Source organism: Perca fluviatilis, chromosome 16, assembly GCF_010015445.1.
Source record: "Perca fluviatilis chromosome 16, GENO_Pfluv_1.0, whole genome shotgun sequence".
Classification (NCBI taxonomy): domain Eukaryota; kingdom Metazoa; phylum Chordata; class Actinopteri; order Perciformes; family Percidae; genus Perca; species Perca fluviatilis.
In genome coordinates, this window is record NC_053127.1 from 36,901,581 (window position 1) to 36,926,993 (window position 25,413).

At 41.0% G+C, this 25,413-nt stretch overlaps 2 long non-coding RNA genes across 2 annotated transcripts; one reads left to right on the forward strand and one right to left on the reverse strand.

Annotated features, from left to right (window-relative positions):
* Nucleotides 1-6,373: 6,373 nt before the first annotated feature.
* On the forward strand, nt 6,374-8,503 carry LOC120544361. The gene is made up of 3 exons (XR_005636484.1): nt 6,374-6,402; nt 8,074-8,189; nt 8,404-8,503. It is a non-coding gene; the product is annotated as an uncharacterized LOC120544361 (long non-coding RNA).
* An 8,530-nt stretch (nt 8,504-17,033) lies between these two features.
* LOC120544478 lies at nt 17,034-18,239 on the reverse strand. Its single transcript, XR_005636506.1, has 4 exons — nt 18,089-18,239; nt 17,694-17,839; nt 17,468-17,577; nt 17,034-17,363 (listed from the first exon to the last, which is right to left on the reverse strand). It is a non-coding gene; the product is annotated as an uncharacterized LOC120544478 (long non-coding RNA).
* Nucleotides 18,240-25,413: the final 7,174 nt, after the last annotated feature.

The window sequence follows — 25,413 nt, forward strand, 5'->3', positions numbered from 1 at the left end:
TTTCGCAAGGCACTGTACCTGGAGAAAAGGAGCAATTTGAACACCAAGTGTAGCTAAAACATTCCCATTGCCCTAGCATACAAATGAATGGAAATTAAAATGTCAGAACGTCACACAAGATTAACAATAAATAAAAAGAAATAATTTTCATCAGTAGACGTTACCACAAAAGGTTTAAACCTGACGTTACACACTTTGATTCTGACTGCAATGGAAATGTAGTCCAGCACTCTAGTCACATATTATAGCACATGGCAATTGCTTATATTTGGTCTGGTTATTTGGCAGATAAAGCACAAGTAAATGATCTGGATGTAACATTATTTGACAACATGTCAGGCTAACTAGAGTTAGCAAAAGGCTAACGCTAGTGTTACAGCAGCTATCTGCAATAGTCAATGTCCGAATCATGCAATATCAATGAAATGTAAAAGGTAAAAACACTTACATTTGAGGTAATTTCCCCCAACGTTACACCACTCGTTTCGATGTCTAAACTTGACGTTGCCAGCTGTATTCCTCATACGCAGTTCTTCTTCTTCTTATGATTTTGAATGGCGGTTGGCAACCAGCTTTTTGGAGCATTACCGCCACCATCTGGACTGGAGTGTATAATACACAGAAAGGTGTGCTGCATCACTTAAAAGTGTCCCCTGGAAACACTTCCGTTGTGCTATTTGCATGTGTTGTCTTATTAGTGCGTGCTGTGGCTTATTTGCAGGTGTTGTCTTATTTGCAGGTGTTGTCTTATTTGCAGGTGTTGTCTTATTTGCACGTGTTGTCTTATTTGCAAGTGTTGTCTTATTTGCAAGTGTTGTCTTATTTGCAAGTGTTGTCTTATTTGCACGTGTTGTCTTATTTGCACGTGTTGTCTTATTAGTGCGTGTTGTCTTATTTGCAGGTGTTGTCTTATTTGCACGTGTTGTCTTATTTGCAGGTGTTGTCTTATTTGCAGGTGTTGTCTTATTTGCAGGTGTTGTCTTATTTGCAAGGGTTGTCTTATTTGCACGTGTTGTCTTATTTGCACGTGTTGTCTTATTGTTGCGTGCTGTGGCTTATTTGCACGTGTTGTCTTATTTGCACGTGTTGTCTTATTTGCACGTGTTGTCTTATTTGCACGTGTTGTCTTATTTGCACGTGTTGTCTTATTTGCACGCGTGTTGTCTTGTTGCGTGCTGTGGCTTATTTACGCGTGTTGTCTTATTTGCACGTGTTGTCTTATTGTTGCGTGCTGTGGCTTATTTGCGCGTGTTGTCTTATTTACCGCGTGTTGTCTTATTGCGCGTGTTGTCTTATTTGCGCGTGTTGTCTTATTTGCCGCGTGTTGTCTTATTTGCGCGTGTTGTCTTATTAGTGCGTGTTGTCTTATTTGCGCGTGTTGTCTTATTTGCGCGTGTTGTCTTATTTGCACGTGTTGTCTTATTTGCGGGTGTTGTCTTATTTGCAGGTGTTGTCTTATTTGCACGTGTTGTCTTATTTGCACGTGTTGTCTTATTGTTGCGTGCTGTGGCTTATTTGCATGTGTTGTCTTATTTGCATGTGTTGTCTTATTTGCACGTGTTGTCTTATTTGCACGTGTTGTCTTATTGTTGCGTGCTGTGGCTTATTTGCACGTGTTGTCTTATTTGCACGTGTTGTCTTATTTGCACGTGTTGTCTTATTGTTGCGTGCTGTGGCTTATTTGCAGGTGTTGTCTTATTTGCAGGTGTTGTCTTATTTGCACGTGTTGTCTTATTGTTGCGTGCTGTGGGCTCTCAGGGCCACCGTACATAGAGGACACATGTAAATACCTCCAGTTTGTTGCTCAGTTCTGGTGAGAGGTCCCATTCCTGGCCCAACTTCAAGAATGTGTCTTGTGTTTCTTTGTTGTTCATCAGGAGTGTAAGTGCCCTTGTCTTCCCTTTGCCTGCAAAAGCGCTTACAGTGTCACATCCCGTGTAGGCGTGCAACCCAATGAGAGCCCTACAAGTGTCCATGCCAACAGTGGCTGCAACCTTCCTGACAGCTACCAGCCTTGTACGGGGTTCTTGTGCCACACTTCAGGAACAATGGGGCTTCAATCTTGTCACAGAATGCTAAAGACATGATAAAGACATCTGTGTCTTCTGAACAGATAACTACAGATTGGTATCCCTCTCTTGCGGCATGGGCGGCATGGAGAAGTAGTCGTCCATCTGCTTCTTCTTGTTGACATTGAAGAGTTGACGCATCCTCACTGTCTTGATATGTGATTCTGTAACATTTGTCAATCACAGTTGCATATAGAATCTTCTTCTGTAGCTTTTCTCTGTATTCTGGCTTCCTCCATTCATTCACTATGAAGCTAATGAGACTAGTTTTGTTATTGACTTTGGTCAGGAAGCTCCTCCACTGCCTCACCATCTGTGCTTGTGATATCCTGCAACTCATGACCAGTCTCTTCACCCCGTAGAGATCTTTCACTATTCTTGATTGAGTTTTGCTTGTATGTGTCGAACACAACATCTATTCTTCTACTCTGACTGCCTTCCCTCAGAGCCATACCCAGGATTGTTGTGGCAACATCTCTGAAAGTAACTGCATCACCTTTCACTCGTTGGACTAAGTTCATCCCATCAACCACTGTGGCGGAGTTTTCTGGGTGTTTCTCCTGTAGTGCTACATTTTTCTGCAAGGCTGTGGCCAAAGTAGCTTTGTTTGTTTTTCTCAGCAATCCATCTGGTGTGGAGAGTGCCATTTCTGTGTCTTTAGCTATTGAGGAGGAGGGAGGGGGGGCAAGGTGGAGGGTGGGGGTGTGGCCTTGACCAACTGCCACTTTCCTTGTTTGAAAGCCATGATGTCTTTCTCTCATGGGTGGGCCAAATTCTCTGGGCGGGAAAAGCAGAGAAAGGGGAGGTAACCTTGCTCCTTATGACCCCATAAGGAGAAGATTCCTGATTGGTCCATCTGAGCTTTCATTTTCTCAAAGGCAGAGCAGGATACCCAGGGCTCGGTTTACACCTATCGCCATTTCTAGCCACTGGGGGACCATAGGCAGGCTGGGGGAACTCATATTAATTTTAAAAAACCTCATAAAGTGACATTTTCATGCCATGGGACCTTTAAACCCAACCCATCATAACATAAGCTTAACCTGATGTCACTTACATCCTCTTGGAAATGTTAGACGATCTCCAACTGATGTAGCTAGCTAGCCTGCACTGTAGCAGTTACTGTTACACTGTTTAACCTACAAGCTAGTTAGCCTGGACTGTAGCAGTTACTGTTACTGTTACACTGTTTAACCTGTAAGCTAGCTAGCCTGCACTGTAGCAGTTACTGTTACTGTTACAATGTTTAACCTTCAAGCACAAGAGAAAAAGTATTGTGTACTTACATTTAATACCCCTGAAACTCACTGGGAGTTGATTGAAGATGGCATAGTTGGTAGTGTTGTTATAACCAGTCAACTGAACCAACGATCTTTTCACAAAACTGTCAAAATCCATCAACATTCCGTGCATAAGCTACTTGAGGTAATTACAAAAACTTTTGTGCTGGCTGCACAAGTCTAATTTAAGGCTCTCACAAATAAATAGTATGGGTATATTGTACATTTTCTGAATCATCAGAGTGCCTTGAGTATTGAAGTTGTTGAGTTTTGTGTCCCTGGTGTTCCTTCATGCCCCAGGGATAAAAGAAAGCATACAGTTTAGGCGAAAATTGTGAGAAAATGGGTGTTATTAAAGGTTTAAAGAAGTCATGTGACCTCTGTGTTTGTCAGACAGATTCAGTACTGGGCTTAAATTAAAGCCTAAAAGGTCCCCTTTCCAACGATACCAAGCACCATATTATAGAATATTGACAATATCCCTACCATGAGCCTAAACCAGATATACACCAGATTTCAAAAACGGAATTTATCTTAGGGGGTTATTAACTTCATGAGCTGAAAAAATTGATTTCGCTACCACCCCTTCACTGCTATCATGATTTTTCTAGTACTAGGGGTGTATACCTTGCCAAAAAACAATGATAGCATTTGTCCCCCCGATGATACCGATCAACCCCCCTGGCTCATGGACTAATATAATATGCTAATGTAAATGCCAATGCTTTAGTGATTGTTTCATCCTGTTCTGCTTCTGTGCCTAGGCTGCTTGAAAGCAGCGGGGATAAAGAGTGGCGCTCCGGTTTGTTTTTTTTCTCACCCCAACACTGTTCTCATGCTATGCACAACTCTCTCTCCCTTGCTAGCTGATCTGGAACCTCCAGCCGGGTCTTCCAGCTCCGCCGCTTCATTAGCATTAGCAGACATGGGGGACTCAAGTCACATGACTTGACTCGAGTTAGACTTGAGTCGCAAGTTTTAGGACTTGAGACTTGCTTGATAAACATTCATAAAAGACTCGACGACTTTGACTTGATATTCATGACTTGAGACTTGACTTAGACTTGAGTCAAATGACTTGAAATGATTTGACTTTTGTTGTGGAAAATCTCTTTGGTGTTCGATGATGAAGCTGGAAAATAAGTTTGTCTGACACGCTGGAGTTCTCTAAGTTATTTTCTTTATTCTTTTGCAAAATAAGGAGACAGTTTAACAGACTGACAAGCAATCTGAGAAAGTGTGTCAGTGAACAAAGAAACTTCAGGGTTCTTATAGCTGAGCATGAGATGGGAGGGACTGTTTTCCTGCTGACACTGCTTGTTTTACTGCTGAGTCTTGAGCTTTTTTGGAAGGCTTCCTCGAGTTGCGGAAAACCTACTCGTATAGAGCTGAGCTTTGAGGCTTTCTGTGGAAGGCTTCCTCGAAAACATACTCAGCCCTCTGCTTCATGTAGAGTATGCATGAGGGAGACAGAGGGGGCCACATAGGCTTACATGACAGATACAGGAGAAGCTATGATCACTTTTTTAGAATAATAGAGTACTATACTAAATCCTTATAACTGATATATTATATTATATAGAAAACAGAGTAAATATTGTATAGTATAAAGTTAATATATATAAAATGATGAGAATATAAAAGAAACATGGAGTAATGGATAAAATATTAAAGAAATATCACACATCAATATGACAGATAAAAACTCTACTACACGTCCCTATCCCATAAGTTATAGTAGTAGCTAGTTAACAGCCAGTAAGTAAACAGTTAGCAATCCAGACATTTTTAGCTTCATATAATAGACTGAAGTATAATTAATATATATACAGATGTGTCAAGTAACGAAGTACAAATACTTCGTTACCTTACTTAAGTAGAAATTTGGGGTATATATACTTTACTGGAGTAATTATTTTACAGCAGACTTTTTACTTCTACTCCTTACATTTTCACGCAATTATCTGTACTTTCTACTCCTTACATTTTAAAAATAGCCGTTACTCCTATTTCAGTTTGGCTTGTTTTCATTCCGGCTCGTCATCATTCAAAAAACACACACACACACACACACACACACACACACACAAAAACCTATCCGGATAAATCGCTCCATCCGGAGAGAGTGAATTTGATTGTGGTTGGATGAGAAGTATAAACATATACCACTCCCACACCCTATTGGTTTGTACACAATCCATCGCACCTGCACTGACCCGGTGCTAATACGGCACCGGTGCCTTAACGACCGTTATCTACCGGACCGAATAGCAACGCAGATTTCAGTGCCTTATTAGGTGACACTTAAATGCCTGCGCTTCTCTCTGATGCTCCAAAACTGACGTTAGAGGGAACTGAAACATCGCTAACGCTACACTCGTTACTGTAAGTAGCCTACAATAAACCCTCCATGATTAACCCAGTAAGCACACATACGTCGGCACGACGTATGCAATTGATCGCTTCGTCTGCAATTGATCGCGGGTCATAAAGAAGAATAATGAAGCATCGTTTATTGAGCGTCTGGACGTCTTATTATGATCGCAATCTATACATCGCAGCGACGTGTTAACTATGTCGGTGAGATGCATTAACAGTTCCTCAGTTGTTCGCGGGTCATAATGAAGCATAGTTTATTGAGCGTCTGGATGTCTTATTATGATCGCAATCTATACATCGCAGCGACGTATTAACTATGTCGGTGAGATGCATTAACAGTTCCTCAGTTGTTCGCGGGTCATAATGAAGCATCGTTTATTGAGCGTCTGGACGTCTTATTATAATCACAATCTATACATCGCAGCGACGTATTAACTATGTCGGTGAGATGTATTAACGGTTCCTCAGTTGTTCGCGGGTCATTTGGAAGCATCGTTTATTGAGCGTCTGGATGTCTTTACTGTACACACACACTGTTGATGTGATGGACAGTGAATCTGAATTCTGCCCAGCAACATATTCGCGCCACAGTCGATAAAGGAAGGGGAAAAAAATTTGCCAGTCTACGAAGGGTTAGGATAGAGACTGCTTCTTTGCTGCTGTCAAATACCATGGTAAGCACTATTTCATCTTAACGTAACGTTAATACAAATATTTCGACGTTTTCTCATGTGGAAGTTGGTGTTCATTGGACTAATAACAAGATATGTTAGTAAGTTACGCCATGTCATGGTTTAAAGTAACTTTAGAGCCGTTAGATCAGGCTCACATCGCACTAGCCGCCCTTTTTCACATTCATTTAAAATTAAAATATCCGTGCTCTAGCTAGCTAGCTTGCTATATGTACTAATCTGACTGAATCTGAATGTAAAGTTAACGTTAGCTGCTATGACAGTTGCAGTACATGCCAGTAACGTTAGCTAACGTGAGGCTGCTAGCTATAGCTAATTGAACGTTACCCGATATCCCTTAACGTTAATTTTAGCTAGCTAGCTAACAGTAACCTTATAACCTCATACTTTGCTCATATCGGTTAATTTGATTTTTGTTTTGGCTTTAATGGAACTAAAATCTCAACAGGGAACATTTAAAGCTGAAGACTTGTTATATAATCAAAATGTAGCTAGCTAAAGGTAAATTCGGCATGTAGCGTTAGCTAGCTAGCTAGCTAATCTGCCAACTAACGTTAAATCATTTAAAAAAGGTGAAGAGGTTCAGGGGCCGTCTAATGGCAGGCTAAGCCGTACTTATTACATTGTGATTGTAATATTTTATTTTTACCCTGCTTATTAACTAAATGACACTATGTAAAATTAGTTTAGGACAGTTTAGCTAGTAAGACTGTGGTTCGTTTCTGTACACTCGGCATTAAATCTGGTTAACAACTGATTTTGAAAATGGGGTTGGGAGTGCCAACGGTCATAAAACATCAGTTATTAGCTAGATGGTGCCCGTTTTCGTGGGCTAACGTTAGCCTTCAAAACACTAATGAGCATCGTCACCTGTTACCATGATTTTCTTGCTGATATATCACTAACGTTGATTAATTAAAATAAAAACAATTTACCTGGCAAGCTAGCGTTAGCTTAATGTAGTTACTGTCCAGTCACTTAACTTTAAGTTTTACTTTTTGTTGAAGCTAAATTGACCATAAGCCTAACTGACATTAGCAGTTTATAATCGGCTTTAACAGGGACTAAACACGTTCGATGGACATATTGAATCACATTTGACTTTGAGAGCAATACAATTATCAATATCACAATAATTTAATTGATATATTGCTTTTTTCCCCCGTTTTTCCGTTAGAACGATGTAGCTATATGTGTGCATCTGTAAGATGTATGAAATACGTTGGAACGATGTATATATGTATACGTCGCGGAGAGAGCGGCTACATGTCATTGAAACGTACAGCAGCAACATCCCGGGGACGTCGTGCCAGTCAGCAAACGAGCAATCTACTACGTATCCCCGATGAATTTGGATTACATCGCCAATACATCGTGACGACGTATGTGTGCTATAATGTTTATAGCAAGGGTAACTTTGGTAAACTGTTAGTTGATGTGTGTTTGCTTGTTTGTTTCACTAGTTATCCCTCATTAAAAAGGGGGTTCTTGCTAAGAATATCACCATCTTCTACAAAATGTCAGGAATACACTGTGTTCATTGCGCAAACTAGTAGTATAATACTAAAAATACTGCATCCTCACAAAAGAGCAGTATTTTTTGATAGTAGCTTTCACATAGTGTCTCTGTTTTTATGTTGGTATGATGTATAGTGGAAGATCAGAAAACGTCGGCAGGAGGTGGGAGAGAAGGCAATGCAGAGATGAAGGACATCATACCACAATAATAGTTGGGTGTATAAGCCTGATCAACAAGTGAAAAGAGTCAGGTATGTTATTGTCATATTAGTTTGTTGCAAGATGCAAATTACACACCTGTAATCTGAATCTATCTAGTATTTGGGGCAGGTGCAGTGCCACTCATGATTCTTATGTGTTCCTCTATTTTTTTAACCCCCTGTGTGTTCAAGGGGTCCTAGACTTTCTCTATCTATTACATTGTACTTGAATTATTAATTACCTCTGTATATTAATCTCTTTCAGATAAGAGGAAAGAGTTTGAAAACTGATTTGACGACCACTGCTGAATTGGCCTGCTAAGAGGAAGAGGTACTAATAATTCCAGAAGAGGAAGCCAAAGAAGAAGATCTACACAGACTTTGAAATGGGTAGGTAATAAACTATTATTAAATCATATCCATCTATTAACAGTAAATATTTTAACCCTTTGGAAGTTGTACTTAAGTTACATTTTGTATTCAAATGTAACCCTAATGTGCAGTGAAGGAGCTATACCACACGTCCTTCCTGCTGCTGCCAGACTTTATAATCAACACTGCTCCAAGTAGACTACACGCACCCTATCTGAGAATTTACTCACGTGCAACATCAATGTACACCTTTTTTATGCAATATCAATAACTCCTCTGTGCAATACTGTGAATACCATATTATTAAACTTTCTGTCTGTATACTGAACAGTTTTAACTGCTTTATTCTTGCGTTTTTACTGATGCTTTTGTCATTGCACTTTCCTTTTGGTGCAGTATCACTGAAAATGTCCTCCACTGTGGGATTAATTAAGGATCTTATCTTGTTTTAAAGTGATGGTTCGGAGTAATTTCACCCTAGGGTCCTTTGCACCACGACCTCGAGCCAAACACCCCCCCAGAAGCTTTTTTCACCTGGGTCTAACATTGGGCGAGTTAGCGTAGAGTAGCGTTAGCCGCTGAATAGCTTAGCGCGGGGCTAATGGACCCACGTTTGTATCTCTTAAATGACCCCACTAATAATGCCCGAAATGATACCAAAGGTCTACACTAGTACATATAGGTTATGCTCTCATAAAACGATGGATTGGAAAGTTTGTAAGTACACCAGAAGTTTATGTAAATAACACTTGCCTGCTGGCTTCTGCTCTCTGCTGTTGTTGTTGCTGCTGTGAGTCTAACTGCAGGTAGCAGCAGCAGCAGCAGCAGAGAGCAGAAGAGAGCAGGCAAGTGTTCATAAACTTCTGGTAAACATCTTCCTGACATCTGTACTACGTATAACAGATGTCAGGAAGATGTACCTGAGACTGCATCTGTAAGATGTATAGCAGATGTTAGAACGATGTATATAAGCCTGCATCTCTACGATGTATATCATACGTTAGAACAACGTATATAAGCGTACATCTCTACGATGTATTGCATACGTTAGAACGATGTATATTGCCTGCATCTCTACGACGTATGGCATACATTAGAACGATGTATATTGCCTGCATCTCTACGACGTATGGCATACGTTAGAACGATGTATATTGCCTGCATCTCTACGACGTATGGCATACATTAGAACGATGTATATTGCCTGCATCTCTACGACGTATGGCATACATTAGAAGGATGTATATTGCCTGCATCTCTACGACGTATGGCATACATTAGAACGATGTATATTGCCTGCATCTCTACGACGTATGGCATACGTTAGAACGATGTATATATGTATACGTTGCGGAGAGAGCGGCTATATGTCGCTGAAACGTAGCGCAGCGACGTCGCGGGGACGTCGTGCCAGTGAGCAAACTACGAAAATACTACGTATCCCTGATGCATTCTGATTACATCGCCAATACGTCGCCGCGACGTATGTGTGCTTACTGGGAAAGAGTCAATACTTATCAATACCCACCTACCTGTTGTACAGGCAGAAACACGTAGAAACCGATATTTCAGTCTGCTCTGTCTGCGCTGTCCACTCTTCTCCACCGCGCTGTGCAAACACAGCTCTACTCTGCAAATAGCGACTTTACAAACGAGCTAAAATGAAAGATGTCAGTTTGTAGTTTGTTTATCTTAATTCACAACCAATCTTGAACTTTGGACAAACTCTTGTAAACGTAGCTGCTGTCTGAACGAGCCATCCTCTCCGCTGGAGCGGTAAACCTATGGATATATTATAAGACCACAACAAATACATGCGGCTACTTAATATGCACGTGAATGACGCCGAGTTCTTCATTTTTGATGATGTTGCCGGTTGTATTATTAAGCAACAACATTGTCTTATTTCAAATGAGGCATACAGGACGAATGCTAGCCTGCTTATCAGTCCATTAATCATTACAGCTGCTGTTTTCCACAACTTTTCACTTCAGGCTCTTTGACAGTGACATTTTTACCTGACAACAGGCCTTTCTTTCTGTAAGCATTTTCCACCAATCAGGACACTGATTACGTTTCACTAATCAAGACTTTAACCATCACTCCTCAGTGAACTGCCCCCTAATCTGAGATCATTTTTTAGTTAAGTAGCCTATCTAGTTATCATTATGGATTTTCCATGTTTTTAGGGGGTTGCTTACACTAATACATGTATGTGAAAAAAATAGCATTAATTTAGTAAGAAAGTGAAAATATCAAACAAGAAGATGCGTATTAGGTATAATTTTATTTTCTTTATTTGAAAGTCTGGCACCTGGAGTGTCTGCTTAAAAAAATTCTGGCCCTTGGAAAAATGTAGTTGATGACCCCTGGTCTAGCTTTACTGCTAATGGACCTTTTTCACAGCAGACATGTTGACTTGTCATAGTAGGAAAAGCACAGCTGAAATTGATAACCTTAACGATGGCTCAGTTCTATCAAGTGTCCCAGTAAGATATTTCAGTGAGTCAGCATGAACAATACCAGGACCTCTCCTAAGTGGAATGCAGCCATCATTAATGGTTTTGAATACACAATGTCAACATGTCTGCCATGAAAAACGTCTATGGCACAACATCCAGTGGCAGTGGCTAGCTGGGTTAGAACCATTTTCTGAAGCTTCATAGTAGGTGCGGCGTATATTTTCCTGCTTTTTTGTCCTTTGCCATTCACACCTATGATATTTATTTCAGGGCCAGTAAAAATGTAGAAGGGGCCAGCAAAACTTTGATCTACTGGCCCCGGGGACCAGGGGGGATTTTTTTTTATGTTGAGCCCTGGCACTATAGGCCCCTGTGGGGCAGCCTAGCTTTTGTCCTTAATGGCATTTTTTTCCCCTTGCATTACTTTTACTTTTATACTTTAAGTAGTTTTGAAACCAGTACTTTTACACTTTTACTTGAGTGAAAAGCTTGAGTTGATACTTCAACTTCTACAGAAGTCTTTTCAAACCATAGTATCTATACTTCTACTTGAGTAATGAATGTGAATACTTTTGACACCTCTGTATATATAGCATTGAGAGTCCTAAAACCTTAACGTAGTAGCTAGCTCAATGTAGTTCTGGTGTTGTGCCGTCGGGCATATCAAAATTTCGACTGTAGCCTCATCTGATTGATTAGCTATTTTTTTCCCAATTTGGGCTGATATAGGGTTGCCAACTCAGGCTGTCCGTCCAGTGGCAGGTGGCTGTCTTTCACCATGTGATGACATTAAACATATTCACCATGTGATGACATTAAACACAATTAAGTAACATTATTTGGTTGTTTGCGTACTTACTCAAAGAAAATTGTGTAATTTCTCTGTATTATATCATTGCATTGGCCTACTGTATCTTAGTGTATTAGTCAAGTTATTGTGTGAGATCTACCCAACCATCAAAGCTCTGATGCATGAAAGCTAGGACTAAACATTACATTTCAAGTAATTTAGTTGACACTTATCCAAAGTGACTTGCAACAATAAAGGTATAGTGCTACTAAGATATTGTTAATGCGAAAATAAATACTACTCATATAGAATTGAATAACAGTTTGAAACTGTTAAATGTCAAAATGTTTTATTTAAAATGACAACTATTTATTGCTAAACTATGCAATGAATATATGGTCTAAATCTATTTTTGCTTCTCTTCCCTGTTGTTTACTTTTTAGATACGAAATGTATGTCCACACCAAGGCAACCTTTGACTCGGATCAGCCTCCAATCTCCCAATTTATTGAATTCAGGACTGTCCCACTCTACAACATCAACCACCCCATGCAAAGAGCCATTACAAACTCAATACTTTCAGACCTCATTATCAATTGCAACATGCCATTGTCGATCATTGAACACAAAAGCTTCCATCATTTTTTATCAATAATGGACAGCAAGTACTCCCCTGTAAGTTGAAGAACGATTACGTCAAAGCTAGACGATGTAGTGGAAGAAAGGCGGACAAAGTTAAAAAGTGACTTGGCCAAGGTAGACAACTTGTCAGTGACGGTAGACATATGGTCAGACCGTAGGATGAGAGGATTTCTAGGAGTCACAGCTCACTAGCTCAGTAGTAAAGAGCACATCTGCAATTGAAATCCCAGTTGCTTTCGTGCAACCGCTTTAAAGGTTCCCATACAGGAGAGAGAATTTGTTTTGTATTTGTTTGAGCAAATATGTGAAGACTTCCAGATCAAGAGAAAGGTTGAACACATCATCTGCGATAATGCCGCAAACATGAAAAAAGCATTCAGTACCGTATTTTTCGGACTAGAAGTCGCACTTTTTTTCCTACTTTGGCTGGTCCTGCGACTTATAGTCAGGTGCGACTTATATATCAAAATATATATAATTTAACATGTTTTTAAATGTTAATTCATACTGAAACATTACCGTCTACAGCCGCGAGAGGCTTGTGACAACTAGAATGCTGCTGCTAAAGACAACTGAGTAAGAAAAGAGATAACAAACTGCAGGTAGTAAAATATGCAGCCGAAAACGGTAATCGAGCAGCAGAAAGAAAGTTTGAAAGGAGGGAGAAACTTGTGAGGGACTGGCGAAAAGTTGACTCTTACTGCAATGAAGAAATCAAAGAAAGCTAATCGGCTAATTGCGGGCTGAAAGCAAGATAGCCAGAGCTGGAGGAACGAGTCGGGAGGGGCTTGTCAACGGTGCAGTTACGTCTCCACGTCTTTTAATACATCCATGCTCCAAGGTGGAATCAGATACAGGAACTTGTAAATGTCCTTCAGCCTTTTGCAGAAGCCACAGATCTCACACAAAGAGAAACAAATGTGACCATAAGTGCTGTGGTGCCCTGTGTGCTTTCTCTAAATCACCACCTAGAGAATCAAAAACAGGAAGTGTGCTACTTGGGTGGCTTGATCTATAGCTTGCAAAGATCCATTAAAAGAAGATTCAGAGGGATCTTTGTGAATGTGAGGATGGCCGATGGACAGGATGATGGGCCATCAGAGCCTTTCTCTGACCCTCTTTACCTGAAAGCTGCTCTGCTGGATCCTTCATTTGGCAACATGTGGTTGACCCATGACATTTTGGTACCTGAAGATATCAAGGAGTCTGTGTCTATGATGATCAAAGGTATGTTATATTTTTTTATATTAAATACAATTTAGGCTAATGTCAACTAGGCTTCAAAATAAAATTTAATTATGTGGTTGCCTTACCTAACTGTGTGTTATTATGACGGTTTTGTCTGTTACTCTATATTTCAAACCTGCATGCATTTTGTGATCACTGTTTTTTGCTTGTTTTGATAGTCGAACCTCAGGTTGAGGAGGAACAATGCGGATTCCGTCCTGGTCGTGGAACAACGGACCAGCTCTTCACTCTCGCAAGGATCCTGGAGGGGGCCTGGGAGTATGCCAACCGGTCTACATGTGTTTTGTGGATTTGGAGAAGTTATGACCGGGTCCCCCGAGGAAGATACTGTGGGAGGTGCTGGGGAGTATGGGGTGAGGGGGTCTCTGGGCCATCAGGCCATCTATCCGGCACCACAAAGTGAGAGCTGTGTCCGGGTTCTCGGACAGTAAGTCGGACTCGTTTCAGGTGAGGGTTGGCCTCCGCCAGGGCTGCGCTTTGTCACCAATCCTGTTTGTATGTTTATGGACAGGATAGAGTAGTCGGGGGGGGAGGGGTTGCAGTTCGGTGGGCTGGGGATCTCATCGCTGCTTTTGCAGATGATGTGGTCCTGATAGCATCATCGGCCGCAACCTTCAGCACTCACTGGATCGGTTCGCAGCCAAAGTGTAGCGCGGTTGGGATGAGGATCATCACGCACTCGATCGGAGGCCATGGTTCTCAGGGGAAAACCGATGGAATGCCTTCTCCAGGTAGGGAATGAGTCCTTACCCCAAGTGAAGGAGTTCAAGTACCTTGGGGTTTTGTTCGCAGTGAGGGGACAATGGAGCGGGAGATTGGTCGGAGAATCGGCTCAGCGGTGCGGTACATTACATTCCATCTATCGCACCGTTGTGACGAAAAGAGAGCTGAGCCAGAAGGCAAAGCTCTCGATCTACCGTCCGTTTTCGTTCCTACCTCACCTGTGGTCATGAAGGCTGGGTCATGAGCCCGAAGAACGAGATCCAGGGTGCAAGCGGCGAAATGGGTTTCCTCAGGAGGGTGGCTGGCGTCTCCCTTAGAGATAGGGTGAGAAGCTCAGTCATCCGTGAGGAGCTCGGAGTAGAGGCGCGGCTCCTTTGGCGGCGAAGGAAGGAGCCAGTTGAGGTGGTTCGGGCATCTGGTGAGGATGCCCCGGGCGCCCTCCCTAGGGAGGTGTTCCAGGCACGTCCAGCTGGGAGGAGGCCTCGGGGAAGACCCAGGACTAGGTGGAGGGATTATATCTCCAACCTGGCCTGGGAACGCCTCGGGATCCCCCAGTCGGAGCTGGTTAATGTTGCTCGGGAAAGGGAAGTTTGGGGTCCCCTGCTGGAGCTACTCCCCCCGCGACCCGACACCGGATAAGCGGACGAAGATGGATGGATGGATGGATGGATGTTTTTTGCTTGTGCATTTCAGACTTGATTCTCAAAGAGGCAGACAAGGCCACCCCAACAACACACCCCCATGAGCGGGAGGACGGTGACCTAACTACAGTGGCAGACCCAGAGCATCAGTCCGGACTGTTCTCAGCATACCGCAAGAAGAAACAGAAGAGAGATTTGGGTTCCAGTCCCCATATTCAGCTGAACCACTATTTGGACGTTTGTGATGGACAGAACTCCCTTCAGTTTTGGGCCATGAATAAGCACACCCTCCCCTCTTTTTTCGGGGTGGCGGTAAGAGTTATGGCTATTCCTGCATCAAGTGCACCTGTTGAACGTATATTCAGCCATGGCGGGGTGTTAATGAGACCCCATCGCTCACAATTGAGTGACAAAGTTCTATCAAATTAAATTTTTTGCAAATGCAATGCATTGTAAGTGGCTTTTGATTTTTCACCTTCACTGTTTCACTGTAGTGAAGGTTAAAGTGAGAAACCTAACACATAACCTAAATAGATATAAGGGGATAGACATGCATGGTCTCTCTCTCTCTCTCTCTCACACACACGCAGTTTTATGTTTGCAAATAAAACTAGGCACACACATACATGCACACACAACACACTGCACTCACACACACGCACATGCATATACACACATTCACCCACCAATAATAACTTTTCACTCTCTCTCTCACACACACACATTCACTCACAAATACACTGACAAATATTAACATACTATCCATTCCATGTGATAAATACACACAGTCAATCCCTCCAAATTACAAAGGTGGTGGGATTCAGCTTCTCTTAAAGAATGTTTTTTTCTTCTTCTTTAAGAGAAGGAAAGGTTAAAGGATGTGTTTCTGTCCCATAAAAGTAAGGCATGTTTGAAGAATATTATTTGACTTAGAAACCATTATACTTGAAATGTTTGAATGAATTTCATGATTTGATGTCATGTTTGAGGCATGTTGAACAAATATGTATGTTGATTTGTTGTTGGCCCAATATTAGTTTTAGGCTGAGTTCTTTTTTTTAATCTGTATACATTTAAACTGTGGCTTGGACACAATGTCTTTTGAATATTGAGTAGGAAGAAACACAAATAAAACTCCATTAGTTCATAACCACTGTCTTTAGCTTGTTTAAAAATGGAAACTTTTGTATGACTTGACTTGCTTGACTAAAGCTATGGCTTGACTTGCTTGATTGTCACAAAAAATGACTTGGACTTGCTTGAGACTTGAAGGATAAGACTTGAGACTTGCTTGTGACTTGCCCATGTGTGACTTACTCCCATTTCTGAGCATTAGACTGACTCGAACACTGATCCGCTTGTTGTGCCAACCTCAGTACAATTATCCTCCGCCTCATCCGCCAACTTGTCCGCATCTTTCGCCAGACCTTCAGACAATTTCCCATTCTAACCGACAAGCTAATGTAAGCTTGCACTGCAAAAAGCCAGCTTAAAAAAACAAGAAAAAAAAAGTATAAAAATTAGGTGAATATTACTTAAAATAAGCAAAATTATCTGCCAACAGAACTAGAACATTTGACTTGCCAAGATTTTCTAAAACAAGAAAAAATATCTAACCTCAAACTCACAGATACCTTAAAACTAGTGTGTTCTCACTGATAACAAGTGCATTTGCCTTAATACAATTAAAATAAGAATTATTTTCTCAATAGGTTGGAAAATTTTCTAAAATTGAGTAAATGCTAGTGCCATAATCTTGTCATAAAGCTACACATTAGGCATTATTTTCTTGATATAATAAAAGCAGTTAAAGGTGTTTTTTCTCAATATGGAGTATAATTTGCTTGAATTTAGCATCTACTTCTTTACAAAATTCTTGAAATAAGGCAAAATCCCTGAAATTTACATTTCATATTAATGCTTAAAATCAGTAATCCTGACAGTAATAGAAAATGTGAAAGGCTTGCCTAAAAAATAAAGATATGAGTCAAATATTCATCACCTCTTTATTATTTTTTTAGGTGCATGTCAGCAGAGCATACATGAAGTCAAGTCAAGGCTGAAAAGCTGAATGGGCAAAATTAAACTATAAGCATCTGACAGAACAACGTGCCTGACTTTCCAAGAGGCTGAAAAAACAACAGCTCCTCCAAAACAACAGCTCCTCCAAAACACACATGTTATTAATATTATTAATGTCCAAGCCTATTCAGTAATGAACTTCTTCCACTCAGCCATAACTTTTTTATATGACGAAGGCATATCTCGGTCATGGATGGAGTCAGACAATCACAATAGGGCTGGAGAGTGGTCTTGCCTGAAGAAAGGTGTTGGGGTCTTCTGCTGACTGAAACAAAAATAATAAAAAAAAAATAATCACTTTAACAATTCACTGTTAAGAGAATATGATCAAGTAATATGAAAAATACAGTACATGCATACATTTCTTACCTTAAGGATGTGAAGCATAGCTGCACTTGCATGTCCTAACTTCTTGTGTGGAGCCACAGGTGATGGGAACAGGTCTGGCAAAGCCTTAATCACGGCAACAGATTGCTTTACTGTGAAAAAGAAAAATAGTCATTGTCTTTACTGAAGTTGGTTATTTAAAAAAAAAGAAAGAAAAAAAACCCAACAACTTTATACTAACATGGGATTCTCAATACACTGCAATTACCTTTATCCGACAACGGAGGCCTCATTACTTTTTTAAAAACTCCATAAAACTGTGCCTTCTCATTAAAAGGTTTCCCAACAGTTCTTTATTTCAGGTATGTAGTGAGAGTTTTCCTGATCGAGGATAGTCCGGAGTTCATCCATTATCTGGTACAGAGACAAAAATAGATCATTAAATACATAAATAGAGAAAAGAAATATTACAATCTACATTCCAGTTAAAATCTAAGTAATATCTTTCATTGTGTATCAATTTCTTAAACTACTTTGGAAGTAGAATTTGTGGACTAAATTAATTTGACAAACAGGACAAAACTATCACTTTCCACACAAAGTTGTGTAAAAACATCTACTGGGTCCCAAAACTTGAAACAGTATGTGCAAAATAGAACTTACCCAATATATGCAATTAAAGTTGCTTACATGATCCAGTTCTCTGAAGCAGGGATATGCTTGAAGAATCTTGGCAGGCCTGTCCAGCTCCTTAAGAAAATCAGAGTCAATGTATGCCCATCTTGTGTGATGGTTGGGGTCGGCTGGCTGTGAGTCTCTGTTTATTTTCTCTGCTGTTAGTATTTTTCTGTTTGCTCTCTCTCTCTCCCTGTCTCTTTTTTGCTTTCCCTCCTGCCTACTGCCTGCCAGCTGACTACACACACCTGCTGCCAATCAACCATCACTGCTCTCCCGCCACACACACCTGCCAGCCATCTACAATCTCGTTGCGTCAGCTTCACTGGTGACACTCGTTGCTAGAGCTCTTGAGTTCCCTTCAGCATTTACTGTCCCTGTGTGTTTCCTTACCTTATCCTTCTTTGTGTTTGTTTTACAGAGTTCACTTCCATACCTTCCAGATCCAGTCAGCTGGCCTCCCCATTCAGTCCTCCTCCCGCGGATCTTCAGCCCCGGTTTCCCCACGTTTCCCCGAGCTCCCTGGTCATCCTAGGTTTTTCCCTTGAGTCCCTCTCCATCCTAGGTTTTTTCCCTGAGTCCCCTGCCCTTCTAGTTTACTCCCGAGCTCCTCGTTCTTCTGTTCAATAAACTTATTTGCTTTCGTTAAGCCTTGCATTTGAGTCCATTCTGTCCTTCACAACAGTCTTGCTTGGTATTCGAGGTCCAACAGCTGGGCAACATCATTCTTATTGGGTCTGGGCTTGGATTTGTACATTTCCTGAAGAATTTTGTAATGCCTTGCCTGGTTCTGTGGGCTATCAGTAGTTTCAGATCCTAGAAAACACCATTTAACATTTGTAATGATGAATGAAATTACAATCACTGTTCCTATTATCACAGTTTGATGGAACCATACAAAAATCCAGTGACATATATGATAAAAAAACTGAAGTCTGATAGGCCTGGTACCAGGCCAAGTGTGTTACTTTGATCTGTTTTTAGTTTTGTTTTTATGGTTTCTAAGGACAAGGCTTTAATGTAACCAGAACATCAGTCTATATTCAAGTTTCACTATTTAAATTTTGATAACAACAATAAAACAACTTCATTTGGAGACTGTATATAATTTAATAAAATTGTAACTGTTACTGACACTGACAATAGATAACCTGAGGTTTAACCAAAAAGACCAAGATTATATGTATTACTTTTGAAGCTCTCTCTAGATCTCTTTTAGGTTAGCCGCAGCTCCCAGAGAAGAGGTATGACATTACTGTACATATTTAAAAGGCATGGTATTCTCCCTTGTTAACAGTAAAAGTTGCATTAATACCAAAACACAATCTTATTATTTGTTCTTACCATCCACCTGTTCAGCCTCCGGGGAACTGCATCTCGATTGTGGTGATCTTTCCAAGATCAAAGTTGAAGCAGTGGACCCAGAGTCATCAGTAAGTGTCTCCTGGCTGCTGCTGCTCTCAAAGCTAGAAGGAGTCGCTCCCTGCTTCTTTCTGGGGGTTGTCACATTCTGGACCCTTTTCAAAAGCTGCTTTTTCACAGATTCCTGACAAAACATAAAACACATTAATAAAAATGTATGTGGAAATTAAGCCATACAAGCACTGATCTGAATTAACTGAGCAGTGACATACCCACTCAGCTCCACCGGCTGCAGATTTGTCCCGCAGCATTGGGTAGTACTCTATGAGACGCTTAGCCATTACAGTCAGTTCACGGCTGCATGGATACTGGAAGTCATCCCTTGCAGCTCTCTTGATGGCAATCATGCTTGTTACCGTATTCCTTATCAGGCGACAACGAAGATCTTTGGAGAGTGTATAGTCTTCTTCTTGTCCAGCCCGCTGATTCTCAAAAAATATGCTTTTTGACTGCTCCAGCTCTGTGTCTGTGTATACAACATACTGTGGGCTTACAAGTTGTACGGTTCTGCTGGTACCATGTTGGTTTCTTGGGTTTGAAGAGAGGAGAGGGGTAGAGGAGGAGGATGGGGAGAACAATGGGGTTGAGATAGAGGGAACCATGTTGGCATTACAGGTTCCAGAGGAGGTGCCTGGTCTAAGCTGACCTGACTCTTCACCCTAATAAAGGGCAAACATGTATTTCATTATAATTATAAGTGAAGAGCACTGAACCACAACAGGGCCAGGAAATGCTTCGTTGATATCAGGTTGATATCACAGTATGGTTATCTCACATCCCAAAATGTTTAAATCGAACATTACCTCATTTTCATCATGTGTAATTCTCCAAATGTCTCTCTTTCTGAAGAAGTGCTCAGGCCCCGGAAAGAGATCGCGCAAGTCCTCCTTGGAGAAACTGGAAAGCATGTCTGCGTTTATACTAACAGCTGGAAAACACATTCAACCACACTGTAAATAAATAATCTAATAACATTAAAAAAACGAATTATTAAGTCACATTCTGTATTTAAATGGATCAGAAGCTGCTGCAGGATGGCGGCAGCAGAGAAGCACCTCACAAGCAGGAGCAACGTTAGCGTTTAGCTAGGCCTTAATGTTACATTAATGACAATTAATATAAGGTAAAGTTAGGCCTTCCCTTTCCACTAAATTCATGAATCATTTTTAAAACACCAACCATTCTGACATTGGCCAAAAAACAATTGGCTATGAGAAGGCCTAACGTTAGGTTAGCTATATCATTATGTTGACTGATAATGTTAGCTAAGCCACAGTAAGTCACAAATAATAATGCCATAATAATAAAACTAGCCAGCAGTAGTATAAAGATGGCGGTTTTGCGCGTGCATGTGTGACGTCATCACACGCACACGCAAACCTGCCATGCCAACTGATGATATGAGCGCACGCATCTAGCGGATGTGATGACGTCGCGGTCGAACGTCGGCACCCCGCGAGCGCCATCTAGTGGCCGAATATGTTAGTGCATCTAATCGTCGAAGCTGCGCACGCATCTAGCGGATGTGATGACGTCGGTGTCGCGGTCGTCATGGTTTACGTGGGGGTGAGGCATCATTTACATTTTTGTAAAAAAGGTGTTAATAGTCTTGATAGACCAATGGTTAGCTGTTAAGAATTGGTTTGCTATTGGTTTGATTTTAAAAACGCCCTACAGGGTGGGGTTTGTGGTGTTTAAAACCCCTTGTTTCAAGGCTGTCTGCTCACTTTTTTTATCCACCATTTTTAGCTGTTTTGCTAGCTCGCTTGCTGCCTCGTTTTCTCAGACTTCCTCAAAGTACTCTGGAGTTTTCACTTTTTTAATTCTTTTTTTTTGGGAAAAAGCAAAGAGGAATCGTTTTTCAGCCATGGCTTTCCCCGCATTTGGACAACAATCTGGATCATCTTTTGTTGAAGAAGGTGAGACATCTAGAACAGGAGCCACTACATTTGGTATGCGCCTAACCCGCCAAAAGAGCTATGGGGATGCGGTGAGACTGATACTGGAACAACATGCAGTTTGATTCAGGCCCCTCGGAAGAAGCGATTCCGTTCGGAGATCTTTCCTACAAGCATGACTGAGCCATGTACATCTGATCTGGAATATGTCGGTGTCAATGGATACCGTTATTCAATTCAATACAGTGCAGGATACGTAACATTAGCTGTTTACGCTAGTGTTGCTGTAGAACTATCTAGCAAAGCCAAAACAGCCTGTACAATTTCTGTGAAAGACTGGGGCCTTTTTCGTGATGTTGTCTCTCTGGACCTTGATAATCCTGGCTTGCCTGAGCTGGTGTATGTGTCTCAATGGGACAGTCGTGATGGCTCTAGTATCTATCGTGTGGAAGCAGACCGTTTCACTAGGCCTGCAGAGGATTTTATTTTCCTTAGCGTATGCAGTGAAAGGGAGAAGTTAGTTGCTACCCGTGGTCATGAAGAATGGAAGTTAAAACCGTATCCTGTATCTAACGAGGAATACAACAAATGGTTTAAAAATTGTGCTTTTTATACAATGGTGTGACTGGGAGATTTTGAAGAAACAGTTTGACACCATCGACTATGTCATCAGAAGAGACAAAATAAGGAGTTCTTATGAGAACATAAGAAAAAGATTGATATTTGGGGACACTAACCAACAGTCTCTGCCCATGCCACGGAACCTATACAAACCTAAAATCATCAGACACAAAGACTAGCAAAACGGTGGGTCTAATTTGTATATGCTAATTATTTGCCAAAATAGTTAAAATGCTTTTCTTTTCTTTTTTTTTCATGCTACTGTGATTGTAATGTGTTATTTTTTTCTTCCCAGAGGATCTGGAGTGGTTTCATTCAACCCCCTCAGGTACGCCTCCTAACACCCCTGGTCTATTTGCACCCCTAACGGCATCCGGATCTCCTCAACCCCTTTCATCATTGTCATCATCGCAACCTCTATCGCCGAACACTTCCTGCCACCTACACCTAACCTCCTGCCACCATCTCTATTGTTTGGGGCACTTCCCCCTCAGACATGTGCATATCAAGCTATACCCTCAACAACTGCTGTATTACAACAGGGAGGTGTTGCTGATTGTTCGGACACAGAGGCGCCTGATCAGACTGATGGTGTGGTGTCATCTTTGTTTATAGATAGCGTTAATACAGCTTCTCTACATCTTCTTAACATAGTTCTTTACAAGTATTTGGAAGAGCTTTGTTTGGGGTGTCAGATCAATCATCCAAGCCAGAAACAGCATGTCTGTTTACAGGGGCTACCAGAACACTTCTACACTGTCCACTTTGAACAGCTTATGAAAAGACTACTGACTGATAAATTCATTGGTGTCGTGCAACGTTTTCTGTAGGGATGCACCGAATATTCGGCCACCGAAAATTTTCGGCCGAAAATGGCCCAAAAGGGCATTTTCGGTTTTCGGCCGAAATACTTTTATCACCGAAACAATACGGCCGAAATGTTGTGATGACGTAAACAGAAAACGCGACCTGCACGTGTGTCAGTATCCGATCCGTTCCACCTGCAAAGCGTCTCCTAAGCAAAGAGGTTGAGACGGACCACGGAGTGAAAACAATGAAAATACGCTCTTAGAGTCTGTCAGCACCGCGTTTCAGTGAGATCTGTTCGGATCCTCTGCACTTCATCGCGACTGTACTTGATCCGCGTTATTATGACCATTACTTGGATGCGGAAATAAAGCAGGGCGCACGAGAAATGATCCAGGCAGCGATGGATGCGGGAGAACCCGCGATGGAGACGGAGAACGGCGCGCCCAGCGCAGGAGATCAGAGCGCAAAAAAAGACTTGTCTCTCTGCACCAGATGAGGGGCATGCACCCTTGTTGTCTGATATGTTCAGTGAAATCCTGCAAGAAAGTGCCTCCATTAATAATAATAATAATAATAATAATAATAATAACAATAGGTAAGCTATTCTGTTCTTAGGCTACTGTATACTGTGACTATCAGATTGTAGCCATATTTCTGCTAGATATTTTTTTAATTAAACTTTAATATTAATTTATACAATTGCAATGCCTTGATTTTAGTAAAGTTAGTACACAGTCATAGCCATAAATGCAATGGTACTAATAATTGGCTTAATTTCTTTCGGTGTTTCGGTTTCGGTTTTCGGTCTTGGTTTCCTCTTTTTTCGGTTTTCGGTTTCGGCCAAGAATTTTCATTTCGGTGCATCACTAGTTTTCTGTCCTTGAAACATCTCACGGCTGATGAGGGTAGAATCAGGGGAGTATCCGAAACAGTTTTGTACGAGTTGAAAACGTCTGAAGATGTTACGACTAAAATCAGTGCTATGTATGACTCTATGATAGGGAATGATCTTGTCAAAATAGCCGAAATTAGAGAGATTGGTGACTATTGGAGAGATTTATATGCTAGAAAAAACTAACAGGGTGAAAATATGGGGAATTGTTTATGTGTAATGTATAACCATATCAGTGAGCGATACCACGTATCACATTTATCTGGTATTTTAGATCAAGCCATTGCTAATAATGTGAACGATGTTGAAAAATACCAATGTAAGGGTAGTGTCGATAGTCATCGTACAGTTGTGAGTAGGTTAGAAAAACTGATGGTGATTGTAAGGAGACAACATAGCACCCCTCCTTGGGAGGATCTGTTGCAGATGTTATTATCAATGTTAATGACACGTGAGAGCATAGTGGAAACATTTTGTGATGTCATAGCCAACATTACACGTAATTTTAAGATGCTGAAAGTTTATCACCTGCTTACTATGTATACAATGCTTGTAGATACCGTGAGTTTGTATGTGCAAGAAAAACAGTATACCGATGTCTTACAGGATTTGCAAAAACTGCATATATTCATAATCAGTAAAAGCAATGTATCCGTATTAGCCAATATGCTATCTATGATAGAATAGGTTTCACTGTCTTCATAACTGTCATATGTAGGACTGTGTGTGTGTTTTGTAAAAATAAAAAGAATGACATAACTCTAATGTGTTCACTTGTGTTTTAAATGAATCATGGAGAAGGTTATGCACAAAATATACTATGATCCGTCCAACCCAGGAGGGTTAGGAGGTGTACAGAGGCTCCGTGATTCCGTCAAAGAATGTACCGGCTTGTCTCCAACTATCCCCACGGTTAAAAAGTTTCTGCTGAGGCAGGATGCATATACACTGCACACCCCTGCATTGAAACACTTCCCAAGAAACAGAGTGATTGTTAATGGTATCGATAAGCAATTTCAGGCTGATTTGGTCGATATGTCTGAATATTCAACGGAAAACGATAATGTGCAGTATTTATTGACATGTATTGATGTGTTTTCTAAATATGCCTGGGTAATATGTCTTAAAAACAAATCGGGGCCTAGCGTGACAAGTGCCTTTAAGGAAATATTGGAACAAGGACGCATACCCCAGAAGCTTCAAACAGACTCTGGAAAAGAATTTTATAATAAGGTTTTTCAAAAATTGATGACACAATATAAAATTCACCATTTTTCCACATCGAACGAAACAAAAGCAAGCGTTGTTGAGCGTTTTCAATAGGACTTTCAAAACCAGAATGTGGAGATATTTACGGCGGTGTTGCTTCAGCGCCGCTATATTGAGGTAGTACAAGATATGGTTGCTGCTTACAACTCTGCATACCATAGGTCAATAAAAATGGCTCCGTCCTCCGTTATGTAAAGACAATGAGAAAACTGTCTTTAACACTCTGTACAAACTGAAACCACATGGAACAGTGCTGTTTAAATTTCAGATGGGGGACACCGTTAGGATATCAAAGCACAGAGGTTTTTTCGTAAAGGTTACGAACAGACGTTTACAGATGAGTTTTTTACAATATCAAAACGTATAGGTAGAACTCCTCCTGTTTATATACTGAAAGACAA